This window comes from Melospiza melodia, chromosome Z, assembly GCF_035770615.1.
Source record: "Melospiza melodia melodia isolate bMelMel2 chromosome Z, bMelMel2.pri, whole genome shotgun sequence".
NCBI classification, from domain to species: Eukaryota; Metazoa; Chordata; class Aves; order Passeriformes; family Passerellidae; genus Melospiza; species Melospiza melodia.
The window spans coordinates 13,356,643-13,365,141 of NC_086226.1; positions in this window are offsets into that span (position 1 = coordinate 13,356,643).

Below are 8,499 nucleotides of genomic sequence, written 5' to 3' on the forward strand. Positions count from 1 at the left end.
GAAAAAATTTTAGCAAACAGTGCTTATGAATAAGTCTGTTGTATCCTGCTAAGAAACTAATAAGCATAATAGAAAAGTCTTTCTATTTTTTTAGGATGAAAAGGAATACAAGAAAATTAAACAGCTGACATAAACTTCTGAAATTGCTTGTTAAAATACTGGAAGTGAAAAAAAAAATTTAACAACTCATTATTTTTTAATTACAATTCTATGGCTGTACCTAAAGGGTACTTACAAGTAGGATGAAGGGAGACGTTTTACAAGGGCGTGTAGTGGTAGGACAAGGAGGGATAGCCTTAAGCTAAAGAAAGGCAGGTTGAGATTAGGTATTAGTAAGATATTATTTACTGTCAGAGCAGAGATACGCTGGGACAGGTACCTTGCCCAGAGAAGCTGTGTGTGCCCCATCCGTGTAAGTGTTCAATACTATGGGGCTGATCTAGTGGAACGTGTCCATGCCCGTAGCAGGGGGGTGGAACAAGATGATCTTTAAGGTCCCTCCCAACCCAAACCATTCTGTTACTCTATTGCCACTCCTCAGCCTCAGAGAGAGAGAGACTAGGAAATAGCCTTCAGACCACCTTGGGAGTAGCACTAATACTTGCAGATCGTGGCAAAAGCCATTTGTGATGGCAACTACCATCACAAACACAGCAGGAGGAGCTCCCTGCTCATTTCCTCAGCTGCCTTTAACCTTTATCTTAGAGTCGTTGCAGGGGGAGATCCTGGTTTCTTCCCCACTAGAAAGCACACTAGAATCTTTCCTGTTCCATCTGTCTAGGGGAACAGGGAGAGCATATCTCTTCTCAGCAGAGGTAGGAACAAGCCTGCAACATGCTTGCTACACAGTGCAACAGAATTCAGAAAATCCAGAATTTTAAAATGACCCTGTTTTTTGTTTGGTTGGTTGGTTGTTTTGGTTCTGTTTTTGTTTAGTTTTGATTCTTTTTTGTTTTCTGTTTAATCTTATGCTTAGATACATTACAAGGTTGTGGGGCTTTGTTGCACCAAATTCTCAGAGGGAATTTCCCTGTTTATAGGGGTGGTTGGATGGCAGTTCAGGCTGAGCACCAAACAGGGTGCATGGGAGAAAGCCAGAAGCTCCTTTTCAAGGTGACAGCCATTTACTTATCAGTTCTATAGCAACAAAATGTTCTTGTTGGTACTATTTTGGTTAAAAACAACCTTTCTTGATCTTGCCTTGTTTGACACTGTTGTCTTAAAACTTTGTAGCATTATTCATGCAAAAATGTATGCACACACAAGCCTGGAGCAAAATTTTCATTGAGGAGGTACAAAAAGCATTTGAGCTACCACCATCTGGTATTGTAGTCTGAATCACATTCCAGGTGGAAATGCCTAGCTTCTAACCACATGCCTTTTGCATTGCAGCAGAAAATATTTCAGTGAGTTGTGAGGAAAATGTTTGTACCAGTACAGACTGCAAAGTACGGGACCTAATTTTCCTTCAGATGGTTCTGGATTTTTTGAGAAAAGGCTGGTCAAATGGTTGTCTGAAATGGCATCAATTTGGTGGATCTTTTAGTGGGAAGGCAAATAAGCTGGATGACCTTCTGAGGTTTCTTCCAGCTGTACTTCTGTCATGCTGTGATTTCATAAAAGGCCTCTAACTATAGAGACATAACTGTATCTTTAACCTCTAAGGCTGTCATTTTCTCAGAAAAATGCATTTGACCAATTTTATACTTGGGAAAAAAAGGTCAGATCTTCATTAATTCTACTTTCAAATTGTGTCTACTTTTCTCATAGTGGTAGTTTTTTTCTTGTGGTGGCTGGCCAAATAAGTGCTATGTCCCCTTTCTTACATGTCCAGTGACAGACCTTCATTTTAAACATCCATCCTTTTCCTGTGTTATGTAAGTCTCTGAATTGCATTTTTGGAGTTATTCTATTAAACCCAAAAGATTTATTATTGAAAATTAATAATAATTATATAACTGAAAAGCAAATGTTACCTAGTCATGATCCTGAGATTAGCTCAGGAGGTCAGAGCATTGTGCCAATAATGCCAAAGTTGTGGTTTTGATCCCTGTATGGGATAAGAGCTGGGCTCAATCATCGTTGTGGGTCCTTTCCAACTCAGAATAATCTGTGGTACTTGTGCGTGTCTTTCTGTGCAGACACATACACAGATGGTACACACTTAGCTGTTCTAAAAATGTTTTCTTTCCTTTCTTTTCCTACTAAAAAATATCAAAACTTGTCTCACTTATAGCTAGACATAGCCTATACCTAAGCCCAGGCATTATGGTTGAAATTTGCTAACTTGGAAGCCGAATGTCTAAACATAACTTACAATGTCAATTCTTTTATATTTCCAAATGTTCTGTATGAATGACACACGGGCATAATCTTTGGAAAAATACAGTCTCAACTGGCTGGGAAAAAAACTCTTTCCTGCAGAAGTGTTGGGAGTAAAAGTCTTCAGCTATTTTACTCTCCCAATTTTCTCACTTTTTACATGGAATTAAATGCTTGGCTAGATATGTCTTTGGTATTACATTCCCTCCTTGTGTTTCTCAGCTATGCTGTAAGTGCACATGTGAATGACTATCTTTCATAAAAGTCTTGATTTTACTAAATGTGAATGAATTTACTTCTCATCACCCATTCCTTAGAACATGACTTGATATTCTCTTCCTGGAAATGCTGGAGAAATACAGAGACATGCCTTTTTACAATGCTTTCTGTCTCCCAAGGTAAATAGATAATTTAGTTTTACAGGACTCATCCCGGTTTGGCACGTATTAGTGTTAAAGGAACTGCTACAGCAACCACATGGTATATTTTCAAATTTTCCATGTATATTGCAGTTAGAAGTGTCCACCTATGTGAGTAAATGCAAAGCTGTCCACAAAATATAAGGTATCTGATTGTCTTTTGGAAAAAAATCCATTTCTCACAAATATTTATTGTTTATAAGTTTCAAGTTTTACTTTAGATCTAATACTCAAGAATAAGCTCACTTTAAAGTATAAAAACCTGTCACTTTTTTAACACTCTTTACCTTGTATGAATTTGTGGGGTTTGCTTTTCATTTCTGGATGTGAGACACAAGCTGTAAAAAAAGAAGGCTTTGCAGTGGAACAGACAAATTTGAGTTTTATGTTTACTGAAGATAAAGGCTTATTCCTAAGTTCACTTTCCTTTTTCAAAATCACTGTTGCATTTTATTATTTTCACTGGCTGAGAACCTTCCCTAAGTACAAATGAATTGCTAACAAAGGTCAGCTCAACTTTGCAGTTACAAATACTATCTTCTGTTTATTCTGGAATATTTTCCCTGGACCAAGAATTTTCAGCTTTGCATTTACTGGAACTGAGGCATACTGGCTCCACCAGGGAATTCCCCTAAAGCCCATGTACAATTTCCCTCTTACACTAATTCACTTTACCAAAAATAGAAGACAAAATAGTGCCTAACCTTATTAATGTGTGTAAAGAGGACACAGAAAAGAAATGGAGCTTTTTGAACTTTTTCCTTTTTGATCACAAAATAGGACTTTCAATCCTGTGGCCACAAGACCTAGATTAGACTAACAAACACATATACAGTCTTCCAGATGACACAGGGCAAACTCAACTTCTCTGGCAGATGGTGGAGAATACGCCAATATGTACAGTTTCAGATTTGGGTTATCCATTTAATTAGTCCATGTTAACTAATTGCACAGTTTTGAGCAGAGCTTGAGTATACATTAGGAAGATATATGGCCAAAAAGTGTCTGCTCAAATAGGGAAAAATGTCTGAATGTTGCACTGTGTAAAGGTCACAAAACTGTGACAAGTCTAAGCCTACTTATTATATTTTAACAGCAGAATAAATGTGGTAGTTCTCCCAGTAACAATATCAGTACTTTTTCTGCTCCATGTCTCGACCATTTTACAAGTTTGTAATTGACTTCAGTGCAAAACTGACCACCAACCTTTCTCAGGGTACCTTTCTCATGGATGACGCATGCTTTTACATGGAAGTATGTCCCTGTCCTGCTGTCCCAGCTTAAAGCCCAGCTGGCAACTAAGCCCCATGCAGCTGCGTTCTCACCCTACAGCAGTGGGACTGAAGAGAGAATTTGAAGGGTGAAAGCCTGCAGTCTCATGGGCTGAGATAAAGAGGGTTTAACATGGGAAATGCTGTGCAAACAAGCAAAGCTAAATAAGGAATCCTTTCACAGCTACTCATGATCAGGCCGGTGTTCAGCCATCTCCAGGAGAGAAGAGCCCCCTCACACATAATGGCTATGTCTTGTGAAGACAAACATCATCACTCCAAATGTTCCCCAGTAGCACCTCCTTCTCCCCTCTTTATGTACTGAGCATGATGTCATATGGTCTGGAATATTCCTTGGCTCAGCTGTTCCAGCTGTGCCTCTTCCCAACCTCCCACAAGCCCCAGCTACCTTGCCAGCATGTCAGTAGGAAAAGCAGAAAGGGCCTTGGCTGTATGCAGTCCTGCTCAGCAGTAATACAAACGTCTTTGTATTGTCAACCCTGTGTTCAGCACAAATCCAAAACAGCCCTGTACTAGCCACTATGAAAAGATTAACTCTACCCCAGCAAAAAACAGACCACCTGCTTTCACTGCTGTCTCAGAAGACCGAGTATCTATTCAGCAATAAATGAGCAGAATCGTGTACCTCTCTGGCCATGAGGCCCTGCAAAGGATGAATTAGGAGGCTTCCTTGTCTGTTGCTATCAGAAAACTTACATTTTACATTCTCTCATTGAAATTATTAATATTTACCTCTTTTTAAAAAATAATTTTTAAAAATCTCAAAAGTTATTTGCTAGCTCTGAAAAGTTTGGAGATTGCTGTTTGCTGAATACTTTTTTATAGCTATTAGAAGTTCTACAGAGCCTCCACCTATGTTAAAAACACCATATTTTTTATTACTTTCATGATGGTCCTTCAGCCAAATAAGCATAGAATGGGATGTCTTCTCAGGCTAAGTAGGGACAAGTCTAATCCCCAGAAATGAAGTTTCTTTGAGAGATGTTTACTGACATGGTCTCCACTCTCAGATAAAGCATTTCCTATTTTATATAACTCCAACTAATCAAAACTGTTACATAAAAAATTACTTTTAAAAAAATAAAAAAAAATTACGAATGGCTGGATGGGAAGAAGTTTTCTGAGAATTTCATATGTGGAAATAAAAAAGTACATTGTTAATATGGTCACAGTGACCCTGTGCTTCAGTCTTGCTCCTTTTAACTGAACTGCCAGTACAGAGAGAAACCAGAATAACTCACTACGCTTATAAGCTTGTTCTCAAAAAAATAGCAAATGTTGAGCACATCTAAACTCCGCTGGGCTCAGGTGAATCTCTGCAACAGCATTATCCCTTTCTTATTACTGGTACACGTTTTCAATTATCACAGTCTGATGGTGGTTGTATGCACAGCCAGTCCAGAATGAGGGAGAGCTGGAGTCAAGGCTGTGTCGCTTCTGTTTCTGCATCTCTGTTGCCTCTATGAAAGTTTGCAAAACCTTACTTTATCTGTTGAACTTTGTTTCCAGGTGGAAGATATCCACAAAAGCTTATTCCAAGAAGTTTCACAGTAGCATTTAGGGTTAATTAGTGACTTCTCAAGTAAGCTGAGAAATGAAAATGAATTTCAGCTGGTCCTAAAAATGCTGTAGTTCAAAAAGATATCCTAATAAGATCTGTTTCTTTGAAGTCCTGCCTTCCTTTTGTTCCCCAACTCTCCTTTATAGGAAAGGAGACTTTGTTCTGCTTATTGGAAAACATTTTAAGGTTTTAATTTCAAGATACTTGGAAATTTTCAGAGGGAGACTAATGGGCTTTGATGAAAGATTTTGTTCAAGGTTTGGTGCTTGAGGGATTTTAGCTTTTCAGCTAGTTACAATAATAAGTCTAGAATATATTCACTGATTCAGAAAGAACTAGAAATATAAAAGCATGGGCAAGGTTGCTAATGGTTGATATTTGACATTCTATTCACTCTACAGAGAAATCAGAAAGAGATGATATTTTAAAAAGCACAAAGACCTCAGGCCAGAAGAGGTCTGGATTATCAGTGTGAGATACTGCTCTCTCAGGCAGTCATATAAAGCACCTCATGAGTTTATTAAGCTGTAGGAATTAAACTTAGGGTAAACAATGTAGAAGAATACAAGAAAAAATCAGTAAAAATTGAAATAATTGGATTATTTTGAAAAATTTGCTTTGTTTGGGCCTGAGGAGTAATTGCTTAGAACAGTGTCTGCAGTCCTCCCTGTAGTTTAACCTCTAATGCATACTTTTTTATGCTGTGTGCGGTTCTGTGTCACTGTTCGCACAAATGGAATAATACTTTCGCTCTAGTCTGTTTCATGTTACTCTTTCTGTGTTAGCATATTTTAAGTACTAAAATCATGATATCAGCCCTCTGGTTCAATAAATTCACCTGTTTTATGTAGGTGTGGTGTTGCTGGACGCACAAGAGCATACAGCTCTGCTGCAGACGCAGCACTGCTGCTTCTGCACACAGCTGGCAGGTGAGTTCTCAGAAGAGCTTGTGCAGAAGCCCTTGACCCCTGTGAGCTCTGTGGACAAGATTTTCAGGCTGAGAAGAACTCAGAGCGCATCCAGTCTTTCTCCCAAACCTTGGTGATGAAGACCATTGAAAAATCCCTCTCATGTTTATTAGCTGTACTTTGTTTGCTGTCGTCTCCCCAGACAGATGATCTGAATCTGAGCAGTTTTTGTCAGCCTGAAGGTAGAATGTCTCAGGAGGAAGTATCAGTAACAGTAGCAATGAAAGATAAATATTCACCTTCAATGAACAGCTAAATCAGGCCTGTCTAGGCAACTGATTGCTAAGATAATATGGTGCATTTGAATGCCACAGTCCTGTCCAGGGGAGTCCTTTGAAGCAGTGAGCACTATCTGCTAGTCTAGGATGAAGAGAAACTGGAAGAGTCTGTGCAAGGGGGTGGTTCACTGGCTCTTGAGCAGATGCAGTGGCTAGCTGCATCTGCAAACAGAAAGTTCTCCTCTTGCCTTCCTTATTTTCCCACTTTCCACCTCTTTTGACTGTGTATGTTTTACCCTCTCTGTGGATCTGTTGCTCACCAGACCTTTCTGGGAGAAGACCTGACTCATAAAAACAGTCAAACCCACACAGATTTCCCCCCCCTCCCCCCCCCGGATTTATTTTCTGCTCTTATGATAAATTAAACTGGCTCAGAGAGGACTGAAGTGTGCCAAAGCCAGCACCAGACATGCAGAAGAAGCAAGCACATGCTGGTGATTGGGAATAAAGCAGGCAAATATGTGGAACAAACAGAACAGTAACTCAACTTTGGGCAGATTCAAGCTGCAGAATTTATTCACCATGCCTTTTGTTTTAGGATCAGAACATAACTTTAAAGAATAGTAATTATTTGTTTGGCCAGGCATGACCTTTGTGTATATACAGCCTGAAATGTCTGTGCTCTGGACAAGTCTCATGTATTGCCAGTATACCACTAAAGCTCTCTGAGTTTTGAATCCTAATAACTTGGGCTCTTTTGTTCTAACCCAGCTCTTTCAAACCAGAACCCTGACAGCCCTTATTTGTTTGGTGTAGTTTCTGCAGCATACAAATTCCAGTATCTAAGGCAATATCCTTCTACAAGGTCCCCTGAGAGAGAATCATTTGCATTAAAGTTAGCACAGCAGTAATGCTATTTGACATATTTCATGGAGATACATCCCAAGGCATTGTCATTAATCCCTGAAACACAGCAAATACATTAAAAGCAAAATAGGCAATTAAAAAGCTTTAAAAAAAGAAAGTGAGATTGCCTTAGCATACAGAAACAAATACAAAAACTCTCCCAAGTCAATTTCACAATTCAAAACCATAATAACAGGATGTTCTTTCTCCACTCAGTTGTCATTGGAACCTTGGCATTTGCAGTAGTCACAGAGCACAGACTGTCTTTAAGGCTGTAATACATAATGAACTTGGACAATGAAGACACGAGACTATTTAAAGCTTGGTAAACTATTGAGTAACCTTGGCATCAATCCTATAAAAGGCCAGAAGTCTACAGGGAAATATCATTGATATAATTATATTCTGGCTGACCTTAGTGTGAAGTAGAATACAGACAATACCATTTCAGACTGTCTGTAGACCAGGCAGGATATCATTAACCCAGCAAATGAAGCGTTGCATTAATCACTCCTGTGCTAGGACTATCATTTGGTGCAAGACAAAAAGTGCCCTGGCTTATGGCTAACCCTTTGTGTCTCTCAAACTACTCCACTTTTAATCCCCTAAAACATCATTTTTGATTCTAAAGAATTTATTTATTTTATTAATTCTAAAGGTTTATTTATGAATAACATAGTACAAATGTTTAGCAAGAATAAAAGTTGCTGATGAGACAGTAAAATGGTTACTAGATTGTTGCCATTTTCACAAACAGTAAAGGAAAAATCAGATTCCACTTCTCTGTAAGTTGCACTCTGACCTTTGCTACTC